At 45.1% G+C, this 24288-nt stretch overlaps 1 protein-coding gene across 1 annotated transcript in view; it reads right to left on the bottom strand.

Moving 5' to 3' along the window:
- The window catches only part of LOC140692911 (uncharacterized), an 87600-nt gene extending 65651 nt beyond the window's left edge, over positions 1–21949 (bottom strand). The window contains exon 1 of the mRNA XM_072957120.1: positions 21674–21949. The gene's annotated coding sequence lies outside the window, so the exon portion shown is untranslated. The remainder of the gene's footprint in view (positions 1–21673) is intronic.
- Positions 21950–24288: the final 2339 nt, after the last annotated feature.

Here is a 24288-nt window from a genome sequence, read left to right as displayed (position 1 = left end):
GTTAAAACAAAAATCTATAAACCTGAAGCAACTCCATCTCCGGCTCATGATACACAATGACATGAGAGTAAGTGTGTCAGGTACAAAGCATGCGTGAGCCTGACCACCTCATTTCTATTCTTCAAAGGAAGGAAGGTTTTCATATTTTTTATTATCATTCTTTGTCATTGTTTCTGATTAAGCCAAAAAATTTTTTATGAAATAATTAAGCACTGCAATAACAGATTTTCGCTGTATCAATTACAGAAGGAATTCAGAGGGGATAGGAAAACCCACCTCTGTAAAAAATGCAAAATTCCTTCCCCTGTTAAGAACACGAATACATAATGCAACAGAGAATTCAAATTCTTGTGGAGAGGACAAAAGCCACAGAATCAAAGCAAAGTCATTATTATGACTCAATCCAAAATTCACTGGACAAACATGCTCAATGCATTCAAATAATTTTTAAGGCACACTGCAAACCATTCACTTAATTATCTACAGGCTAGAGGAAGAATTTCCCTCTATAACAGACAACATAAATCAATAGGTTGCCCCACCAAACAAGGAACAAACATCAGGTTTTTTGCAGTTCTGATAAATCAGCAAGTTTTAAAGATCAAAATCCAGAAATTTTAAACATTCATTCACACCAGAATGAATCAAGCACTTAAAAAAAATAAATAACCCAAAGAAACTAAACACATTGATCACGTACCTGGATCAATGAGAAATTCTTGTACAGCTGGAAAAAAAGAACAGTCTATAGACTTATACTTGAAAAATAAAACTACTTTTAAAGATAACTGCTAAAACACATTTCATCATTCATGTTGCCTTGAAAAATCTGAGGCACTTGTCTCTGATCAGAAAAGCAATTCTGAGTATTAGTATGTTACAATTCAGTGCCAGTTTGCTTTAGAAGAAAAAAGAAAAGCTACTGTTTCTCATCTTGCACAAAGTTTAAAGAACCTCCCTGCCTCTATCTCCTCCCATTTTCTAAGCTCATGCTCCCCAACCCTTCTGAAACAATTATGAGAACCTCTTATTCCCACCAATATGCCAAATCACAAAAGAGTATCAATTTATTTGTGTAAATATATACCTACACCTTGAACTGGAGGAGAAAGATTTCAGAAGGCTATATGGAACTTATTGCTACATTCCTGAAATCACACACATACACGTTCACAGAGACACAGACATATACAAACTGAATTACTGGGCACTTCACAAGCTAAGGACTTACAACTTCTAGAAGATAACTTTGTAGTTAGTTTAAAATACAAAACGGTCAGCTTTTGAAAGCCTTGAACATTGCAAAATCATCCAAATATCAATGAGATCCAATTAGCCTTCTGTGTAGAATGTAATTCCCCATGATGGCAAAGCAGACCCTAAGAAGTAGTGGATCCAAGACTCGTGTTTTTCACTAGCTATGATCGTTTTAAAACATGTAAACAGATTTAGAAAGGTATGTCCCTATGACATTTATTCTTATTGAGATGGCATATGTATTCAATTGTCTATGCAGAAAATAGGACCCATGATGGTGTTTAAGAAATATTTTGTGTATTGAAATATTTATTTTTAAGTGCAGACAAGGAGGGTGGGTATTACTCCATTGTAGAGCACCTGTTGTGCACGCACATGTTCCTGGCTTCAATCCCCTGTACCTTCATGAAAATAAATAAATACAAGTGCTTACTTAAAAATAAGAATAAATTTATATAAAAACATAAATGCAGACTAAAAACCACTGCAATCTAGGAGCCACAATTATAATAAAAAACAAGAGTTTCTATCAAATATTGACTATACGCCAATCACAGAGACAACCACAAATCACACCTGACAACCATCACGTGTGATTCTCAGCAATCCTACTAAGTAGACACGGATGAGAAACCCGGCTCTGCGGATGAGGAGACGGAGCTCGGAGGAGCCGGGGACACTGACCGTCCTGCTCCCCGTGACACCGCGTCAGCCCAGGGCAAGCGCTGACAGAGCTGCACTGAGGGGACACCCAGCTGCATGGAACCATGGGGGATTGGGGAGTCCTAGAAAATACTCAAAAGTGTTCAATGAAAAACCAGCTCAAATATGTTACTCTGTGCCCCATCCTCTAAACACAGAACATGTCTGGGACCTTTTTGATGCCTCCGTGTCCTTTCTGCCATCATCAGTTACGTGCCCTCTCAGCGCGACCAGTCATGAACTGGACCCCATACGAAGTGCACTCAGATGGAAGAGCTTTAAAAGCTGTTTTATGAAGTTTGTAAGACTCTGTCTATTCCTCACACAGGCGGTCATCCGGCACTACTCACCGGTGCGGATGTACCACCTGAAATCACACCTTTCTGCTTTTTAAAATCCCTTCATGTAATACAGACTTTTAAACAGCAAAGAAGCAGCTCAACCACAGACAGTGGACATCTTTTCACCAAACGGACTCAAACAGCCCATCGGACTACCTGGAAGCCCTTTTCTTCTATTAAACCCACTTCCAGGTACTTCATCTGATTGGTGGACTCGGCCTCTGAATGGCCTACTCAGAGAGATCCCATCCTCACATCCGGGGGTGGGAGAGGACCCTGCTGCTGGGAGAAATCAGTGAGGAAGTTGGACATCCTCCAGCCATTTCTGCACGGGTAGAAATGCCACATGCTCAGAAATTATACCGTCAGCACCCCTCGGCTCCCATGGACTGGTTTCACATTAAGCAAACTTATGACACACTGATGCAAGAAAACCAGAAATTCAATTTATTAATGTAACAGGAGATGTGAAACTACAAACCAGATTGAAATATCAGAGTTCAACCATGAGTACAGATTCTCCTCCACGGCCCAATCTCGGGCAGGCAGTCACATGGCAAGCGTGGACAGAAGCAGAGCAGGAAGGGTTTCTAGATTAACTCAATGGACTAAATTTCTGTTATAAGAACAGATCTACTGCCTGGAAAACAATTAATGCCAATCACGGGGCACACTCCATGGACAGTGGCTGAAACACGACTGTGAGTACCTGTATAACTCCACTTTCCCTGTCCTTTCTGGTCTAACTGATGCAGAGGTACAGAGATCCAGGGATGCAGATACCTGTAAACACCCAAAGCCCATCCCTGGGAGCCTGGAAACCAGATAGCCAGGATTTAATCAGCTCTGCCACTTACTAGCTCTGTTACCTTGGCCAAATTACTTACCCTCTGTGTGCCTCAATTTCCACACTGTAAACCTGGGATAACAATCAAATCTTTCTTACTCACTTGTTGTGAAAATTGGAGGATTCATTTCTGTAAAACTCTCAGAAAAGAATGTAGCACATTTTTGGTGCCCAACAAATTTCAATTTAATAAGAAAGTGATTTACAAGTCTCCCATCTAATCATCTTCTGTGTTTCATGACTATTCTGAGTCCCAAAGGAAATCCTTATTTCCCCTCTTATAAACTCTTGAGGAGCACCCTTCTGTTTCAAGCCACCACCTGTTTAATCTGAGGGGGGATTCCCTCCTCCCCACTCCTCTGGTCCATGGGAGACTGCTTCTCCCTTCACACCCCTGACCACTGGCCCACGGCTAGCCCTCCTCACACTAACAGATTGAGGTGTGAGTCCGGGGAGACAAGCAGGGCATATGAAAGCTTTCCTTCCCCTCCAGTGTTGGCCACCCTTAGGAAGCAGCCGGGATGCTCAGTTCCATGGCAAGACAGTCCTGTGCATTATGGGTCAGAATCTCTCAAGGGAATGCTCGCTGTGGACCAGAGTTACCTGGGACTGCGTAAGTCTCTAATTCTGGGACATAGTGTCATGACACTCACTCTCCCACAGCCCTGAATTTCATGGAGAACGTGGCTTCATCAGTAATAAAGGAGACATTTATCGCCTGCCTGTTCTTCTTTGTCATCTCTCAGTTGGCTGCTGGACACAACATGTGTATAAGTATTGGGTCCCCTTAAGCCCCAACTTATATGAAGTAACAAAAATTCTGTGGCTTAACATTGGTTCAGGGCGACTGTGTAACTGTCCTGACTCTGCTGATGCTAAATTATGTGTATAGGAACTATGGAACCTCCTCAAATATCTTTCATCATAAAACCAGCTTTTCTTATTTTCCTGTTTCTCAGTAATTGCCAAAGACTATCAAATGATGGCTTCACACCAAACAGCAGTTAAGATTATGAGCCCTCTTGTCATACACACTGTGCTAAACACTTTACATAATTTCTAATTCTCACAATTCTACAAAGCAGAAATGAGTGTCCCCATCTCACAGACGAGGGAAAAACTCAGAAAGAACTGACTCAGGATCACGTAGCTCAGTGGCAGCGCGTGCACGCAAACCCAAGTCAAAACACCACACCCCTTTGTATATGTACCAAATCTCCTACCACCCATTGACACACAGCGGTGGGGATAATACTTAGGGAACTCAGTACACTTTTCAGCTTTAAGGTGCTCCAGAGGCCGCTTCTAGCTCTTTTATAAAATCCCGGCTCACTGGTTTCTAACACTGCAAGAAAAGTCCGATGTTGCAACTGTTTGCACAGGAAGTCTGAAATGTTCACAGCGAGATGATAGAATAAAACTAAGACATAAGCAGAATAATAGTTCCAGGTAGTCAGACATAATGGACATTGTGCTACCCTGAAGCACTAAGCAAAGGAATCAAAAAAAAAAAAAAAACGTTGTTTAAGACTTCCTTTACAAACAGGAAAGTTAAGACTGTAAGAAGGTGTAACAGCGCCACCTATGGCTTAAAAGGCCTTCCTGGTTGCCTGGAAAGGTGCAACACAAAAATTGCCTGTGGATCAGAAACAAGAATCAGATAACTAAAAGCTTATGTAGCACATACTGCTCTCCTAGTCCTCATGTCTTGCACTGTAGCAAAAACCAACAGAACTGTACTAGGCCTATATTCATAAAAGTCATGTCTGTATTTTTCCAACAGTAGGTAATCTAAGTATCTTGCAAAATACTTCTCAAAGAGCCAGGAAATCATAGAAGTGTATTGAAATACAAAAACATTTATTTACATATTAAAACAGCATGAGCTTTTTTCTATTAAAAAAGCTGACATGTCAAATCAATGTTTTGATATTTTAAAACCTATTAAGAGTGCAGAAAAATAAATCAAAATTTTCTTTAATCACAAAAGAGAGAAGCTTATTCCCTGAAAATGATCAATGTGGATTTTTCTAAACTTAATGCTTCTGGTCAGAGTCCTACGAATTTAAATGTCTGAGTGTATAGTTACACGGCAGCATGAACACTGAGTTGTAACAATACACATTCTGTGTAAATAATCTTCAAGGTCGTCTGCTTAAGTCAATTTAACTAGTCCCTGTCTCAATAGAATGATACAGATTTCATTAAAACTTCATACTGCACGCACACACACACACAAAACCCTGAATCCTTGTTACTTTAAGCCATATTCATATATATCCATATTGAATATGCATCAGAAACAAGCCACCCTCTTTAGTATTCACAGTTGATCCTTCTAAACTATCTGTCATTGTGACAGCACATTTTTACTAAGCAGCTCTTGGATGCTTTGTATACAAGGCGTCTACCTCTCACAGTCAGACATGGTAAATGGCATCACTCAAATTTCACAAATGAGGAAATATACTTAAGCCATGGAAACAACGTACATATTTATCATCAGGAAAGAAAAGAGTAAAGATTTTACTTTCAATATGCACTGACAAACTTTTCCTCCATACTAAGACTACATACATAAAACAAATTCAGTCATTGTAAATTATTCTGTCAATAAGCACCACTAGAGAAAAACAAGCAACATCATTAGCAATGATTGGACTTTCAAAGCCCACTCCTATTTTGCACTATAATCATTTTTAATGTTTTGTTTTTAGTGCTTACATAGCACTAATATAAAGAAAACATAAACTATTTAAGTCATTACCTGAGAATGCAACATTTGTGAAAATGTACAATTTTAATTTATGCCGCTCTGTCTCACATTCTCACTGGTGTCTCTCCTTTGAAGGCCTCATCAGGCTGAGATCGCCAAAATCGGTCATTTATGGACTCACAGGAGTTCGGGAAACCACTCAACGGGAGGCTGATCAGAGGAGAAATTGAGAATGCATCCTGTGCAGCCTGGGTTCCAGCACCGAGCTAGGCACCGCCAGCTGCGTTTGATTTGGGACAAGCTGCCCACCTCTCAATCCCTCAGCTGCAAAAAGGAGACATTGATACCTACCGTCAAACACCTGCTTTGAAGTAAAACATGAGAAAAACAGTTTAGCCTTTGGTAGGTGTCCACTCACAGCAAGCTTGGTCATTATGATGATGAGGATTACTTTTAATAAGTTAAGCTAGACCAAAAATTAGAAATCACCATAAAGGAGAAACATTTTAACTCAATAAGCATTTCCTTTTGAATGGATTGATAAAAGTTCTAATGATTTTTTTAATAAACCAAATTTTGTCCATTAATTTTAGATTTACCGGTTTATGGACAAGTCTCCAAAAAAAGAATTAGAGGCCTCTAACCTCTGAATACTAAGAAAGTAAAGTTTAAAACAATTATGGGGGAGAGTATACCTCAGTTGAGAGAGTATGTGCTCAGCACGCATGAGGCCCTCAGTTCAGTCCCCAGTAACTCCATTTAAAAACTTTTATTTAAAAAAAAGGAGAATTAAAGGAAAAAGATGGAGGACTACAGAATTTTTTTAGAGAATCCACTCAGATTTAAGATGGGGAAAAAATATCCATTTCTCACAGGAAATCTTGAGAACTATGTAAACCGGATCTGAGTTGTCTAGTCTTTAACATTATTCATGAATTCATATTACCAAGTCTTAAAACTACCTGATAACCCACAGTGGTGATAGTGATCATAAAACCTGCCAATGCGGATCGAACTCTGGCTAGGACTGCTCTGTTCTGACATCTCTGCCCCTGAGGCCTCACCAGGCTGAGAGCACTAAATTTTGTCATTCATGAGCATCTCGTGTAAGTCTTCCATTTGTGCTTCTCAGTCTCCTCTCACCAGCCCCTCTGAGGGAAGCACTGTTATCATCTTCCCCACACGCAGATAAGGTCACTGAGGTACAGAAACTAAACCTGCTCCAGGTCACATCGGCATTAAAGGACGTCTGTATTTCTGCTGTTTTGCGATTGACAAAGGAATCTGAGATATCAATACAAGATAGACTGTTAAATAATCAAGTCTGTCAGCTCTTCACCTCAAAGAGCAGATACTATAAATTCCTGATGTAGGATGAGGCTGCCGCCACAAAATGACTCAGCTAGAAATTAATATCCAAGATGAAGCAGCGGATACACATAAATATTCATGACTGTCAACTCCTCTCACGGGTCTTGGCCCTTCACTGCCTGAATGGGGGTGAAATCCCCACCCGTGTCTGGGAGGGTAGCGCGGCTCTTCCAAGTCTCACCCAGGCTTCACAGGCTGTTTCCCCCTACAGACTGTCCTAAATGATTAAAAAGCTCACAAGATTTTTACACCAGCCAAAACTGAAAGACATTTCTGCATATGGAGCACTTTCTCAGGCTTAAACCATTTTTGCCTACACTCAGCAAGGGGGAAAAAAGAAACATGACTCTGCAAAGTCTCTTAGCCTTACCACTCACAGGAGTTGAATGGTCTCAGCACAAGATGACCCTTCACATTACAGGATGAGAACAAAATAAAGCCGCCCCAACAACAAGCACTCCCAGAGACAGCGCTCAGCAGTCTTCTGCACACTCACGGTTGTGCAGCCCTCACCACCATCTATTTCCAGAACACTTCATCACCCCAATAGAACACCCCTGTCACTAGCAGTCACTCCACAACCCCCCTCCACCCAGCCCCTTGCAACCATCATCTGCTCTCTGCCACTGCATGAGCCAATTCTGGGCATTTCTAAGATCACTGAAATCAACAATATGTGGCCGTTTGTGTCTGGTTCCTTTCAGTTAACGTGCTGTTATCAAGGCTTTCCCATGTTGAAGTGGTATCAGCATGTCTCTTTTTTTTTGAAAATGTTAAACTTTATTAGAAGGTGGTAAATACTATCAAAAATAGTTAGAGTGGGGTATAAGGGGTGGGGTTTCAAAGGGAAAAGGCCGGGTTGAGCAGTCAGGGTGGACTACCCAGAGCAGATGGCTTTTTTCATATTCCCCTTTATTTATTTTTTCTGTTTTATTCACTCTTATGTCTGAATAATATTCCACTAAATGGAGATACTACATTTTGTTCTTTCATTCAGCAGCTATATATGGACGAGGTCCAGAAGAATGAGTGTAAGTGGTGGCTAGCAGGGATGGCATTTAAGCAAAGGGCAAGATGTGCTTTCAAAAAAAAAAGTGAACAATCAGAGGCACAAGGAAATTCAGCGCGTTTCTGAGAAAGTGCATGGTTGCTTCAGTAGGACTGCCATGCAGGGCTGTGGGGGATAGTGACAGGAGACACAGTGAGGGAGTCACCTGAGAATATTCCCCACTGTAAGCAGCTCAGCCAATTCTCCTCCCTCATCCTGTATTTTAGAGACATTTTTGCTAGCTTTTCTCTTATTTCAAGTAACAGTACTTTAGTTACACATCTGATCATCTGCATCAGACCACATTAGCTCCAAGCCACAGAAAATCATTCACTGACCGGAGCAGCTCCAAGACATAACATTGATGGACCAGGGAGTCCTGCAGCATCCCATCCTGCAGGCACAAACCACACATGTTCCCTGGTGATGTCCGGAAAGTAAAATGCATGGAAATATCTCACTGCTGCTGCACGACATCTGCCCACAAATTGCCCCCAAATCATGCTGGCACAGCACTACTCAACCCTCGCACTACCCAAAAAAAAAAAAAGAGAGGGAGAAAAGAAAAGAAAAGAGAAGAAAAGAAAAGAAAAGAAAATATAAGAAAAGAAAAGAATAAAGCTAAGAAAGCAAATTTAGGCTCTTCCATTGAAAACCAGCAACCATCACTGCCAGTATCTGAGCTGGAATGATCCTGACTTCAAAAACCACTGTGCAGTTACTATTCAAATGTGACAGACATATATGTATTTCACTTAGATGATATTACAATAGGATTTTTCTTTTCAAAATTTCCAGTTGCAACAATAGCACAAGAAAGTTTATGTTTCATTTTTTTTAAAAAATCAATTATTTTCCACTTTGTTAATTTTGAATCTATTATTATTTTATAAAGGGAGCTATGCTGCAGATTATAAACCAAATATCTGGCTTCTGCAAACAAGACCTATATGACTTCACTATTTCAGAGCAAGCTTTAATGATGCTTTCAAATTGGGGGCGCTCACTAACAGCTCTTTAAATACTGTCAAAGATGTGCTATTATGTAATGCAAAGGGTCTACCTACACATCAACTCAGAAACCAAAGAAACTACACGAAAGCCTTAGTTTATCATTTTAAAATATTCCTATTATTTTGAATATTAAATTTCTTAAAAGATAAGATATTTTTTTGAGAAAGACATCAGTTGTATTAAAATTCCTCTCACCAAGAAAGCAATCTTTATCAAGAATTACTACCCCTATGAAAATCCAAAAGACAGGACGTTTCTAGCTAAGTTAACTTACAGATCTCAACACAAGCCTAAATCCTATCTGCTCTCACTTGAACGAGCCCAGCAAAGTCCTGGGCTACTCTGGAACTTAGCTCTTCTGTTCCATATGTTGGCAGAGCTAAGATCATCACACAAGGCAGGGAAGGAGAGAAGAGGTAAGTCCACCTGGCGGCCTCCATCTGTTTACTTCCAGCCACAAGGTGTCGCTAGAGCGACCCCGCTAACAAGCCCTCCACATAAGGAAACCCGGCATCCACTCTGCCCCTGCGGTCCCCAAGCAGCCCCGACGCCCCTCTCCCACTGGTGGCCTCCGAGCCTGTGAATGGTCTTCTAATGACCCTCCCAGTTGGTGACACTCTCCCCCTCTTCCCCGCTACACACACACACACACACACACACATACACACAGCCAAGGCAGCCTTCCCAAAGCACAAATTTGATTACATCTCCCCCACTTCAAACCCATCAAAGGCTCCCTGGTAGAGTTCTAGCCCCACCCCCGAACCTGCTTGTCCATCCTCACCTCAGTACCAGGTCCCCAGTGACCTCAGGGGCCCCGTGACCTGCTGCTACTTCCCACTAGCCTCCAGGCTCATTTTAACTGTTTGTCAAGGAAGTCTTCCTTCCCTCCAACCTCCGCACTTTGGATTAGGTGCCCTGCTGTGTTAATAAAACATTTTAATCTAAGTCAACTTCTGACACTGCTAAGCTCTCAAGAAGCAAGTACATTTTGCTTACTACTGTAGGTCCACCCCCTCTCCCCTAGACACTCAGAATTGCGTGTGTTGTGAATAAAAGAATGAAGGGGTGGGACTCAAAAGGACAGGCAGAGCTGCTCTCCTAAGGGTCACTTCCTGCTGACACCCTTCACTGCCTCTTCTGTGTCAGTTCTAGTAAAAACCAAGCTCCTCCAAAGCCCTCCACCCCTAGGCCCTCTCCAGTGTCCTTCAAAGCAGGATCACCCACCACCCTGGACCACACAGGGCAGTCTCCCTGAGTCCCCACCCCACAAGCCTCCAGGCCTCTACCCGGGCTGCTCCTGCCACCTGAGTCACCCTCTTGATTCCTTCCCCTGGCTGACTCTTACTCTGTCCTCAGAACTGAATGTAGAGCCAATTTCTTCCAGGAAGTCCTCCCTGATGATGTCCTTTAGCTCTTGGCTGGGCTCCATCTACAGCAGCACTGCTTGGCGACCAACAGGTATTTGTCCACCTGCTCCTATGAGACCATGACCTCTTGGAGGCCACGTGGGAAAAAGGAGTGAGGTGACAAGAGGGGTGGGAAGAGCAAACAGGAAAGTCGCAGCTCAAGTCCCAAATTCAAGGATTCTGTCTCAGATAAAAAGAATAAACTGTTTCATACGTGTGTCATTTGGCTATGATTTTTGTGGCTCATGGAAAACAAGAGCTTGGTGTTCAAGCCTGAAATCCAAGTTACATGCAAAGAAATGTATATATTCATATCCAAAGGAAACCAGAGCTGCTCAACAACACTTTGCAGTTAAAATCCAAAGGAACTTTGATAAAGGCAATCTCCCTCTCTCTCTTTATTTTTATTTATTTATTTTTTTTGGTATCATATAGTTTTAGAAGTATTTGTATAACTAAGTGATGGCTACAGCCTATGATTCTGCACTGGAGTGTTTGGGGCTAAGGAAGCCCAGATTACATGCACTGTGTAAATGCAATCACACCAACACAATGACAGGCGCCCTAGTGGCTGAGCTGAAGTTCCAAAGCAGAGAACCTTATGTTGGAAGACAGCTCTCAGTAGAAAGTAAGAAATGCAATGTTCTGTACTCAATTTCATTAGCTTTATGAGCCATTAACAGATAGTATGTCTTGTCTAATGAAACCCCAAAATATATTGTCATCTTCGATTTTCTCCATCTGACTGTTCTATGCTAAATTTGGATATCAAACCCTCACTCCATACGGAAAGCTCAGGCCTTAGCTGCAGCACAGTTACATCCCGTGGAAGAAAGCCGATCAAGGGAGAACAGGAGAGTTTCCCTTCAGAAGCTGCTAAGTGTGGTTTTGCACCTGTATGTCATTTACAACCACGCCATCGTCAAAGGAGTAAGACCTTACATCTGTGGGGCAAAAAGCACTGCGGTGGTTCCGAACCATGAAAGAACACTGAGCTTTGTGCAACAGTCCTGAGGCACTTAAAGCGTACTTTCTCTGAAAGGCTCCGAAACTGACTCACTTCACCATTTCAGGTACAACCGGAATTAGTAGAGAGAACATGCCCTTGAAGTCTGACAAGGCCCTGCTGGAATCCTGCTACAGCATTTACTAGCTGCTAAATGAACCAATTCCTTAAACCTCTGAGGAGGCTTCCCAATCTTCAAAACGGGGCTGCCACCGCCCACTTGGGAGGCATGGATGTGAATGCAACACGCAAGTAGGGCGGCCGACTGGTACGTGACACGGGACCTGGCTAGTTTCCCTCCGCTGCCCTTCTCCCCCTTTAAACTTGCACTGTTCCCCCTGGTAAGGGTGAAGCCCCAGGAACAGACTGCCCGATTCTTCTGTATATCCCCGGATACATACCTTACCCTTAGGAGGTCAGAAAAACAACTGCCTCCTCCCCAGTCACTATCAATATTCTTAAGAGTCTGGGTTTTTTTAACTCTATGTTTCAGGGAGACTATTCAAGAATTGTTCAACCACCGTTCTCCAGGTTGGCTCCTCTCCCAACGCCCATCCCTTCTTACCTCAAATCTTCTGTCTGATTGCCTTTTGTTCGTGGGAAAGAGAGTCCGCTAGGGTGCGGACTCCCTAGGCCTCCCTCCCTTCATCACAGGAGAGTGTGACTACATTCTCCCAACTCCCCACTCCGACTCCAGCTTCTGAGGAGTTTCCCCTTCTGGACCCTGCAGCCTCTGGATCGTCCCAAGACGCGCACACGTGGCCAAAACCCTCTCTTCAGATTTCTTCCTGTGTGGCCCTGCCCACCCCCCAGAACCTTAAGGATAAATGCCATTGCTCTGAAAATCACAAACGCCGCTGACTGACACACCAAAGCTGCATGGTCCGGGCTTTCCTCCAAACCAGGCACAGCCCTGCCCCCCCTCAGACACAGTCTGCACCTCTTGAGATGAGCTGATCCACTTGCACGGCTGTGAACACCAGGTAAGAATGACGAATCCCAATGTGTATCTCTAGTCCGGCTCCTTCACCTGAGCCCCAGGCTCATAGACACGAGTGCCTCTTGGAAGTCCTAACTTGGATGACAAATGGCATCTTAAAAATGCCATATGTCAAAAAAAAAGGCCTTATGTCCACCATTTACTCTAGACTTCGATTCCTGGCAGGTACCTCCCAGGCTCCCCATTTTAGTAACAGCCCCAGCACCCACCTAGGTGTTTGAGGTCACATTCAATTTCCACTGTTCCCTCCACCTGGCCCTGCCCTGGAATCAGTCTTGTTATTTCTGTCGCTAAGCCAGTCTCAAGTCTGGTTCTGCAGGGAGCACGATGGAAACCCACAAGCTCACAGCAAGGTGCACTGAGTCACAGTCCTCCGAAGGGAGTTCCCTGGAGGGGGAGGCATCTCCTGCTGCCAGCCACCTCAGAAGGCACTGGATTCTCACAAAGAAGGACCAGAAGAAGGGACTCAAGGATCTCCCGTGATCTGAGGTTTGAAGGGCCCGAGGTCTGGGGGAGCTCCTAGTTAGCTGACACTCCTGTCAGTGAGCAGATGAGGATGGTAGGAACCCAGGCAAGTCTGTTCTCGCTCCAACCCCTTTTCTCTCGGGAGCCACGGGAAAGGCCAGTTTCCAGGGCACAGACCGGCCATCACAGATCCCAGCCTGCATTTGCCAACCCAGACAGCCTAGACTCCTACTTGCGACTCTTACTTCTGTTCTGTTCCCCCCCAGAATGTGATGGACTCTTTCAGAAAGTCTGGACTGTCTCAAGCGAGACCAAGTCAGTGAAGGATGAAGTGTCCACATTTGGACCAGAGCATGAAAGGAGAAACAAGGCCTCATGTCCAGCATGACGGTGGTGGCCAAGCCCTTTCCCTGGGTGAGATGAACCAGGGTCGGGGTGAGAATGCAAGGTCCCTTCACGGCTGACAGGGGTGTTGGAGACTCACTACCGCAAAATAACCACACGGCCGTCAGTGGTGGACATCAGCTGCAACAGACACAGAGTCAGCTATTTACTGCCAAAAAGGGGTAAAAGTAAAGGCCGGTGCAGGGAGGCCTGCACGGCTGCTGAGGCAAACCACAGACCCGGCTCTGAATGCCCACTGGCTGAAGCAGAGAGGAAGCTATGGTCCCATTTAGGGGTCCCTGTGTCCACCAGATCCAAGTGAACCAGCTCCTTAGGACAAGGCAATGTTTTCCTGATACTTAGAAAAACCAGCCTCATAAAGGGAACAAAAGAGTGGCATGGTTTTAGGCCCGCGCCTGCCCCTCTATGAATGCAAAGTAAAGTAAATGGCACTGGGAAGGTGAATGCAAAAAAAAAAACCAAAAAACAAAAAACCGGTGACTGCTTCCTCCAACAGCGTCCCCTGCAGCTGCTCACCCCCGAGCCGGCCACTTCCTCACCAGTGACCGCCGGCCAGGAAGCGCCGTCACGCACGTCACACAGCGACAGCCAGGAACCGTGTGCCGAGCACGTTTGTGTAAAAGCCAGAATCAAGCAAGGTGCTGCAGATTTTGACTTTCCAAGTTTAAATACTCCATGAAAAAAATCCCTCAGCAGCCGCCTAAATCAATTCGCATCTCACTTCTTCAAAACAAATAAACAAAATTAGTAAGAGAGCATTTGTTACCAAATATAAGGACGAACTAACAGGTTCCTCAAAGCAAGGACTTTAACAGATATCAAACTCCAGTGGGTGATGTGCTAACATAGCAAAAATTCCAAAAAAGTAGAAAATAAGATGACTAGGATAATATACGAATCATGGCAACTGTTAAGTTTTTGCTTTTTATAGCGATGGAGACGGCACAGAGGGCGATCTGGCTATTCCAATGCAGGGTGTGCACAGCCCACATTTTCAGACCGAACAACATGCTCACGGGGTGGTATAAGGGATAAAGGAAAATAGAAAAAGGAATAGAGGAACAGCCAAAATTAGAAACACACGAGAACAAAAATGACTTTGACAGCATTTACAAGAAATTACGTGAGTGTGATGAGGACAGGGACGCGGGGACGGTGAGACCCACCCTCACCTCCTGATCCAGGGAAGGCAGGGGCCTGAGGGGAGCGATCCTGCCGGGGGACCCCAACGTGGTCAGCGCCCCAAACCAAAACTTCACCTAGATGCGTGTAGACAGCTTTTGAGCTACAAAATGTGGTCGCATTTCAAGCTGGACAACTTTACTCACTCCCACCAAGAGGAACAGGGGAGAATTAGGTTCTGCTCCTGAACCAAAGCATTGTTTAAAAAATTAATGACTGTGTAATAGTAAAAGCAACAATGGAGTAAAAGTCACTGGAGGAGAACGTGCTTGACCCGAGCTCACTGGCCACGTTATCTCACTGACGTTCAGATGCTGGCTGAGCCCTTATGGTACCAGAACAGACAGACCCACCAGGAGGGAGGTTTAATGTGCTGCTGTATTTTGATGCCGGCAGCCATGCCTGGTACACGAGGTTCTGGGTAAACAATGGTGACAGTGTCAACCACTATGGGCTAAGCACACATCCAGCTACTCCGCCAAATCCCAAGGGCAGACTTCAAAAGGCAAAAACAAGCTGGCATTCTCTGTTGGCTCTGCAGAATCAGAGCCAAGCAGTTGCTGAGCAAAAATGTCACCAGTGCCTCCTATGACAAAATAGGAGGCACTGGCGTGGGGCTGGGGCAGGGCTCCAGGCTTCCACTGATCACCCACCAGTCTGTCCAGGGGGTGAAGGAGGTCCCTGCTTTCATTGCACCGATGCACCTACCTTGAATGACGCCTTAGGACTCAACAGGAGGTGACAGGTGAGGTGAACGGAGCCAGTCTTGGTGTAGCACGGTTCTGGCAGCTATGCCCTCAGCAGTGCCCAGTTTCCTAAACCTGACACCTCATCTCCAAGGAGCAGAAGTGTAGTGTGGGCATGTAGATCACAGGGCCCTGTGAGGACAAGTACAGATCATGGCCACGACATGCCTCTCCCCTTCCTTAAGCCATAGAGGAATGTCCGGGGAGGAAGTGAAAATTATTCCAGAGCCTGCCAGGCACCACACGCAGGTGGGACACGGATCCCCTGTGTCTGTCATTCACAGGACTGGTGTGGATTTTCTTTTTATCAATTCTCTGGCATCTTCTCCTCCATCTTACCAACAACAAGAAAGTAGAATCTGACCTTAGAATCACAGAGAATCACAGAGCCCCTCCTGCACAGTGGGCCCGGCAGCACGTGCCATGTCCTCCGACCGTCACCTGTGGGACCGCCATGAGCGCTCTCCAGACTCAAGGCCCGAGGCCGTAGGCCGGGGGGACACAGCTCACCTCACTCTCCCCAGTAAAGGGGGACCACCTCTCGGCAAAGACGTCTCACCCTCTTCTGCCCGAGGGACAGCTTGAAAGATACACAGGGAAACATAGTAGAGGGTGAGGGGTTAGGCAGCCCAGAAGTGATCGTCTGCACTTCCAAGGCAGAGTGGGGCCTTTGACCTAATCACAGGGACAAAGTGAGGACGAATTTTTCCCTGCTGTGTCCCATACACCGTGACACGCCTTTCCCTGCGTAAGGAGCTAATTCGGAAGCCCCTGGCAGTGTTTCTGATGTCCTAACTTGGCATGGTGGCTGTCAGGCAGGGGAGAGGGCCTGAGCCGTGCTGGTGCTGGGCCTGGGAGGCAGGAGACATCGGCTCCACCCTGAGCTCAACCAGCACCTCGTTCTGCGTCTCGGGATTCAGAGTCTCATTTATAAGCAAAGGGATGAAACTGTCCCAGGACAGGCTGTCCAACAGGAATGAAATGAGAGTCATGTAAATAACGTTTCCCAGTTGCCACGTTTAAAATGTAACAAAAAAAAACCAAGTAACTGATTTTAAGAACAGACCTTACTTATTCTACTGTATGTAAAATACTATCATTTTGACGTGTAATCAATATAGAAAGTAACAAGATAGTTTATATTCTTTTTACTAGACAAGTTTCAGCGTCTGATGTGCATTTGACTTACAGCACATCTCAGCTCAGACCGGCCTCCTCCCCAGCACTACTAAAATCAGTAGCTGTGGCTACTCTATTGGACAGCAACTCCAGGGGTCCCCCCAAGTGTCCTGGCTGAAAAGGGGGAGTAAGTGTCCACACTAACCCTAAAAGGATCTCTCTGAAACAAAGGCGGATTTAGTTTTAAACGTCTGAAAACCGGCGGGCTACACCTCCTTCCCGCCTTGGCTACAAGAAAGCCCTCCTCCTTGATGATCCCATTCTGGATGTAGGGAAGCAATCTGTCACACAGCCAGGGTGGCCCGGCCTTCAGGTTGACTTGCCTGCTGTCTGTGTCCAGTCCCACGAAGTCCTCCTTCTCAAATAGGATGTAGAGGAGGGGGGTCTTCTCCCCAGAATTTTCGCGGTCCCCATCCAGCCACTTGGACTTGGGCAAGATGAAGAGTGACTCAGTGAAGTCGTCGATCCTCTTCTCCACCACCCTGCAGTCCTCGTAGATTGAAGGCCACGTCGGTGTGCGGCTGCTCGGCCACCTCCCCATACAGCACAAAGACAAAGAGCTGAGAGTCGTAGAGCGTGGTGCCATACAGCTCCTCTGTGCGTGGAGCTTCTAGAAGGTCTTGGCCAAGAGGCAGTCAGTAATGGTGACAAGGCCCATGACATTGCGGTGGGTCTGGAAGTCACTCCATCCATTCTCGGGCACATAGAGATACCTATAGTAGATACAGAGTGCCCACTGGGAGCCGCACGGTCTGATCTGGCTCACCAAGGAGATTCCATTATAGATGCAAAAGAAATTCTCTAAGATGATCCCCACGGGTTGGACCACAATCGGGAGAGTCTGGTGGTCCTCAGCGCACTGCACGTAGTCAGGGGCGTTCATGTTGCAGGCCCTGCCGAGAAGGGAGGGTAAATCGATGTACATACTGTGCTGTGGGCTGCGGGCCTCACTGGGATGCGGCGACCTGGTGTGCACCAGCCAGAAGGCAAGGGAAGTCCAAGCAAATCGGGGATAATTTTGTCCTCAGCATCTGCACATGGCTACTGAAGCTCAGATCACATTACCCAGCTTTTGGTCTAGGCTTCCATCCCCTGCAGAAAAGGATCATTTCTTGTTTTCTGTTTCCAAGCACCTAGGCAGGCCCTGATGCAAAGTCGGTGCTCAAAACTGCTGAATAAATGAATGAATAAAGGAACTGCTTCCCCACCCCTCAGCAGGATATAATGCAAAGAACCATAGTAGGATCAAAATATCTGGATTTCAACGCCAATTTATTTGAACTCCTAAGGTGCAGAATAATGGGTAAGAAAACTTGCTTTGGGGAGGAGGGTACAGTTCAGTGGTAGAGCACGTGCTTAGCATGTTCAAGGACCTAGGCTCAATCCTCAGTACCTCATTTTAGAAAAATGAAACAAATAAATAAACTTAATTAACCCCCTCAAAAAATATTTTCTCCATTCAAAATTCAAAAAAAACCACCTTGCAATTGACACAACATTGTAAACTTGACTATACTTCAATTAAAAAAAAACTTCTTGCCTTACAAGAATATATCTGGATTATGGAAGTTTGCAAATGTAAAATGCCTAGGGTACCACCTGCATAAGAAGAAGGAACTGTACAAATGTACTATCCCTCATTTATGAGCTATTTTTCCTTTGGGGAGATTATAACCTCTCAGAGATATTTTTCTCATATTAAAAAAAAAAAGAAAAAGAAAACATTACCTGATTCTCCATACTGCTGAAGAATCAGATAACCCTATGAAAGCATCTGACCCACAGAGTTTATTCAATAAATGTTTGTTGAATGAATGAATAAACAAGCAAAGTGAATGCTGCTCCCTGCCACAGACCATCATAATGGTACTGCTTGGAAATGCCAAGCCCACGTTCCACCCAAATCTTCACTAACCACGTGGGTGACCTGGGCAGACCTGTGTGCTTCTCTCAACACCAGTTTATTCATAAATAGAAATGAGGGCAATAACACAAACCTAAAAGGGTTAGTGAGTCACGAATGAATAGTACCCCAACTTTGCAAGATGGAACTATTAAAGAAAATTGGGCAAAGAGTCCATAGGCCCTCTCCATATTATCTCTTACAACTACATGGGAATCTACATTACATCTAAAAATAAAAAGTCTATTATTTTAAAGAGGCTATTGAGTTTAAATCAGCTCACCGTCTCAAATAAGGAACACACAGTACAAATAAGAGAATGCGCAGCCCATGAGATGCACTCAGTAAATATTCCCACTGAACCCACTGGTCCCTCCAAATTCAGAGCATGAAGATGTGTCCTCGTGGACAGAGGCCACTGCACCTGAAGCTAAAAAAGCTAATGGTCCCCACTTTCAAAAGCCCCTGCCACCAACCTAGGTCTAATTTTGTATTTGTAATTTTTTTTCTTTTTATAAAATAGAAATCCCCAATTGCATAGCCTTCAGGTCACCAAAACCTGACCACAGAGATCATGATGGCAACCCTCCTTGGTGAAACAATAAAATGAAAAGCCATTTCCACAAGACCTGTGTGTAAATCTACTAGGGAACTTCATCCTGGACTGAGAGGAAGAGGACTGGGGAGGAGGGGGCAATCTGAGGCACACAGACCCATGGGCCACCTGTCCCACGATGGACATTACACTCAACCCTCACCCTCCAGGAACTTCAAAATACACACAGACAGAGTGATGTGGACAATATATATGTATTTTTAAAGAAATTCCGACTCTCTAGCAGGTCTTGTATCTACCGAGACACAAATGGCTTATGTGTATAATGTTTCACAAAAGCCTTAAAACATTACCACCCCAACTTGACACATTAAGAAACTAGGGATAGAGGTTTATCACATTGTGCAAGATTAGAGGGATGCCACATCAGACACTGTATTTAAACCCAAGCCTTTGCTCCAGTGCTCACACAAGAAAGTGTGACATACTGCCCCTTTCCTGCCCTCTCCCTGCAATAAATCTCTGAAGAGTCTTTTCTGTGCCACGTGGAATCACAATCACGTCAATTTACCACAAAGAGCTATGTGACTCCTTGGAGGACGTGTCAAAATCTAAAGGGTTGTGATGGGAGGAGAGATTTGAATTTTCTGTTTCTCAAAGGAAACATGGCTTTAAAAGAAACTGAAAAGCACTTATCTAGTCTAAGCCTTCATTGTGCAGAGAAGGAAATGGAGGCTCAGAAGAGATGAGGAAAGGGACTTATTAACAAATATTGCCTCAGTGCAACACCAAGCCAGCCCTGGGCCCTTCTGGGGGAGTACCTGGAAGGCCCAGGAAAATGATTGTTAGAAAAAGGAAAGAGAAGAAGCATACAAGGCCCTGTCTCTACACCACCATACCATGAAGTTCCACCAAATTATCCAGTATTGGGTGCAGCCAAAATTTAGGTGGGCTAAAGAGGTTATAGAAACCTGGAAGTCTCAACCATAGTGGAAATTCCAAAATTTACTGTTTTTTTCCAAGTTCAAGCATCAGTTCAGTGGGCACTCCATACGAGGGACTACACGAGGCCTGGAGTTCTCCCAAATACAGATCTCTATTATCACGTGTGCAAACCACACACAGGCCCACCAGAAGAAAAACGCCCACACATAAGATGCAACTACGGAAACAGAAAAGAGCCAACCAGCATATATTGCTAGCAAAAACGGTGCTGCTAGAAATAGACTCATGGACATAGAAAGCAAACTGTTGTTAGCAGGCAGGAAAGGGAGGATTAACAGATACACATTAATAAATATAAAATAAATGACAAGGACCTACTATATAGCACAGGGTACTATTTTCAATTTCTTGTAATGAGTTGTACTAAAAACAATCTGAAAAACATTTATATACATATGCATAAGCTTATAACTGAATCTCTGCTGTACATCTGAAGCTAACATGGTAAATTTACAACACTTCAATAGAAAATAATTTTATATAATAAGTAAAAATAAAAGCAACGCCATAAAAAAAAAAAGTAAAAGAACACGGTAATCCCCTTAGCTGTAGGTGGTGGAGAACTCTGCAAGCACCAAGTCCACTCGAATACTCCAGCACTGGCGGTCACTCATTCTAACCATCAGAGAATCACTTGGCTTCTACGAGGTTACTTTTCTCTTCAGTGAAAGGCTACAGTTGCATCTAATGATGTATTGAATCTCATCATTCACAAACCCAAGAATTAATGAGGATTTCCCATAGGCCTGGCTCTGGACAGATGAAAAGATAGGGTCCCAGATATATTCATGTGTAGAAGAAGTTTATGCCATAAAGACATTAATTCTTCCTGCTTTGATAGACAGATTCATTGCAATTCTGATTAGAATTCCTCCCAGATATTTCATGGAATGTAACAAGTTAATTTATGGTCAGGAACAGCCAAGAAACTTCTTTAGAACCACCACTGGGAAGGGGTGGATAGGTCATGCATTTCAACTGGTCTTTCTGATGTGATGAAAACGTTCTGGAATAATAATGGTTGCACAAATGTGAATATGCTAAAAGCTGCTGAATTGTAACATTCAAGTGGGTGGACTTCATGGTGTGTGAACAATATCACAATAAAGCTGTTATATGAAAAAATCCTTCTTGCCAATTATTTTTCCCTCTATACTACTAGTCTGTCCCACAATTTAAGTAAAACAAACAAACAAAAAAAACAAAACAAACCAGATTTTGCCAGGAGCTCTTTAGGAGTGCAATGTCCCTGGGTCTCCAACGCCTCGGGTTGTGCTGTTCCTGTTAACACACAATAGCTGGGCTGGACTAGTTAGGGACTATAAGTATCTTTTTAAGATCGACGGTCTCACGTTTCACCCTGGGAGAGTGAATGATGGAGGATGAGACAGCCTCATGCCTTCAGCTCATTTTTAACTGAACCAAGCCCTGCTTTCACCACTGTAATCCCTCTCAGTATAAAAACATGTGACATCAACAAGCACCGCCATCATAACACCTGAAAGTGTTCAAGGTACTTACCTGGGGCAGAAATCCTGATCAAGGAGACAGAAGCTCCCTCAGCACTGCCGCTCCCTTTTCCCGACTCCACCAGGAGAAGCTGGGAGTTACAGCCGCGGGCTCTCAGCCTGGGGAGCAGCGCCCACGCCGCTAATCTGGACCTCAGGGATCGGGAAAGGGAGAGGAAGGCAGCCCCGGGGTCGCGGGGCAGGGAGAGCGGGGTGGGGGACGCGGGCTGCAGCCCCGCTCGGAGGCCAGCCCCAGCCCCAGCCCAAGCCGCCCGCCCCGTCCGGGTGTGCAGACCCCGCCCGCCCGGGACACAGCCCGCCCAGTGGTGGGGACGGGTCGGCGGCCTAGGAGAGGAAGCCCGGGAGAGGAGGACTCGCGGGCGGGAGAGGGGAAGCGGACGCCATCCGCGGACTGAGGGGAGCCCGGCTGGGCCAAGAGGCGCAGGGGCACACCTGGCCCTGGACAGCTGTGGCCGGGGCGCCGGGGCAGGTGGCGCGGGCAGAGGGGTCTGGCCCGAGCAATCCAGCTGAACACACGCTGACTGGCGCCCTGGGGGGCTGTGACACGCCGACCGCCCTCCCGCAGCCGCCTCACCCCTTTCCCGATATCCCCTCACCTTGCACTTCCACAGCCAGAGGCCCCGGCCCCAGGCAGTAGCCAAAGGCCTACAGGGCGACAGAGCTGAGAAGCCATTGGGGCCGATCCCCGGCTCGGAGCTGGAGCTTCCAACCCGCGGTCCAGCTGGCAGCAACTGCGCATGCGCAGGAGGGCCAGCGATCCGCTCTGGGTCCTGAGAGAGAAGGGGAACCGAGGGAGGGAGAATAGGGGAGGAGGAGGGGAGGCGGGGAAAAGTGGAGGGAGACACATGGACAGGAGGAGCAGAGGGAAGGCAGTTATCTGGAATTGGGAGGGGAGTAACAGAGATGGGGAGAAAGCGTTTTACCTCTTGTGGCACCCCGAAGGAGGCAGCAGTCCTGCCTATACACCCTTCTCTTACCCGTCATTGCCCACAGCTCATATTTTACGTCCCTGGCCCAGCCCTCCAGCTAAGGTCTCTGCAGAAACCCTACGGGTATCATACCCGTTGCCCCCACAAGGAGCTAGGTTTACTGTTGCTCAGGGAACCAAGCACCCGCAGGTGTTGTTTCTCAGAACTACCTTGGGAAGAGTACATATTCCCCTTTTACACGCTGGGAAACAGGCAGGCACGATCTCTGCCTTAGCTCCACTGTCCCAAATGTTGGGCTGGCAGGGAGCGGGAGGTAAAATGTCAGAGCCCCAGAAGGAGCAGACTGCCTGAGTGTTGGTGTAGAGTCCCCATCCCTCCTGGGTAAACCACACCCCAACCTCGGGGAATAATCAAGGGCTCACCGTAGGCCCCTGTGTGTGGGAGAGCTGCCCTCAGTCCCAGTGTCCAACTTGCTAGGTAGGTAGAAGTGTTATTGAGTCCAAATTCATTCTCCTCAGTGCAGGACAGGCCAGTAAGTTGGGAGACCAAGTGTTGGGGCATGGAATAGCAAGTTTCTGTAGACCTAGATGGCAAACTAATGTCCTGGAAAACCATCTCCCCAAGTCAGAATTCAGGCTGCTTTCCTATGTGCTTGGTTTTTGCAAACTTCTTGGTGTAGGAATTCCTTCTTGTTAGAATCCTTTGTTCTTGCAGCTATCTCCCTGGGTCAGATCTCTGTAAACCTCCAACAAAACAAACGTTATTTTCTATTCTGCAACGTGTTATCTTTATATGATTGGAAAAGTGTTAAATACCCTTAAAGGTCAGAGCCTTCAGAATAGGCTCTCCTGTATATTTTAGGCTCTAGGCAACATTGTTTTACAAGCAAGAAGAAGCCTAGGAGACAGAGCACAGGGTTAAAGTCAAAGGAACAGATCTAATATGGAGTCAGATTTCTTCTTTTCTATTACTGTGGCAGAAGCCACTTGAGGATTTAAATCCCTTAAAGTTAAAAATAAGTAAAACTTTAAAGGAATTTACATACATTGGTGGGAACTTGCATAGCATATCTGGAAAAGCACACAAAGGATTGTAAACATTGGCATCTCCAGGGAGGCGTGTAAGAACAGAGGATGAGGGAAAACTTCTTTCACTTGAGTGTTTTTTGCTCTGTTTGAATTTTTTTAACCATATGCATATATTTCTTTTTCAGTTAAAATAAATGTGTAATGGAGCAAAGGAGTAACTAGTTCAGCAAATACAGCAGCCATAGACTCACTGAGTCATCATTTTCGATTTAAGCCAGGAAGCATTGATTGTCTCTCTCCTATGTGCCCAGTGCTGTTTTAAAACTTTTTTATATTTTTTTTTATAAAATAATAACATGCTATCCCTCACCCCTGCTCAGGGCTGGTGGGAAACCAACTGAGTTTTTATTGAGTTGTTTTCCAAGGAGTAGAGATGAGTTATAAACAGAACACAACTTCAGGGCAAAACAGGCGGATTGGTTTTCCAGCAGGCCAGATAGCGATGACGGGTTTTCAATAGAGGCGCACAGAGGCTGAGAGAGAAAGCCTCCAGGACCCTACAGAAAGCTGCCCACAGTGCCTTCTCCATGGCACTACTGAAATAGGAAAGAACAAATCTGACTCCATATTAGATCTGTTCCTTTGACTTT

This window comes from Vicugna pacos, unplaced genomic scaffold (assembly GCF_048564905.1).
Source record: "Vicugna pacos unplaced genomic scaffold, VicPac4 scaffold_19, whole genome shotgun sequence".
In the NCBI taxonomy this organism is placed as follows: Eukaryota; Metazoa; Chordata; class Mammalia; order Artiodactyla; family Camelidae; genus Vicugna; species Vicugna pacos.
This window is presented reverse-complemented; position numbering and strand designations above follow the sequence as displayed.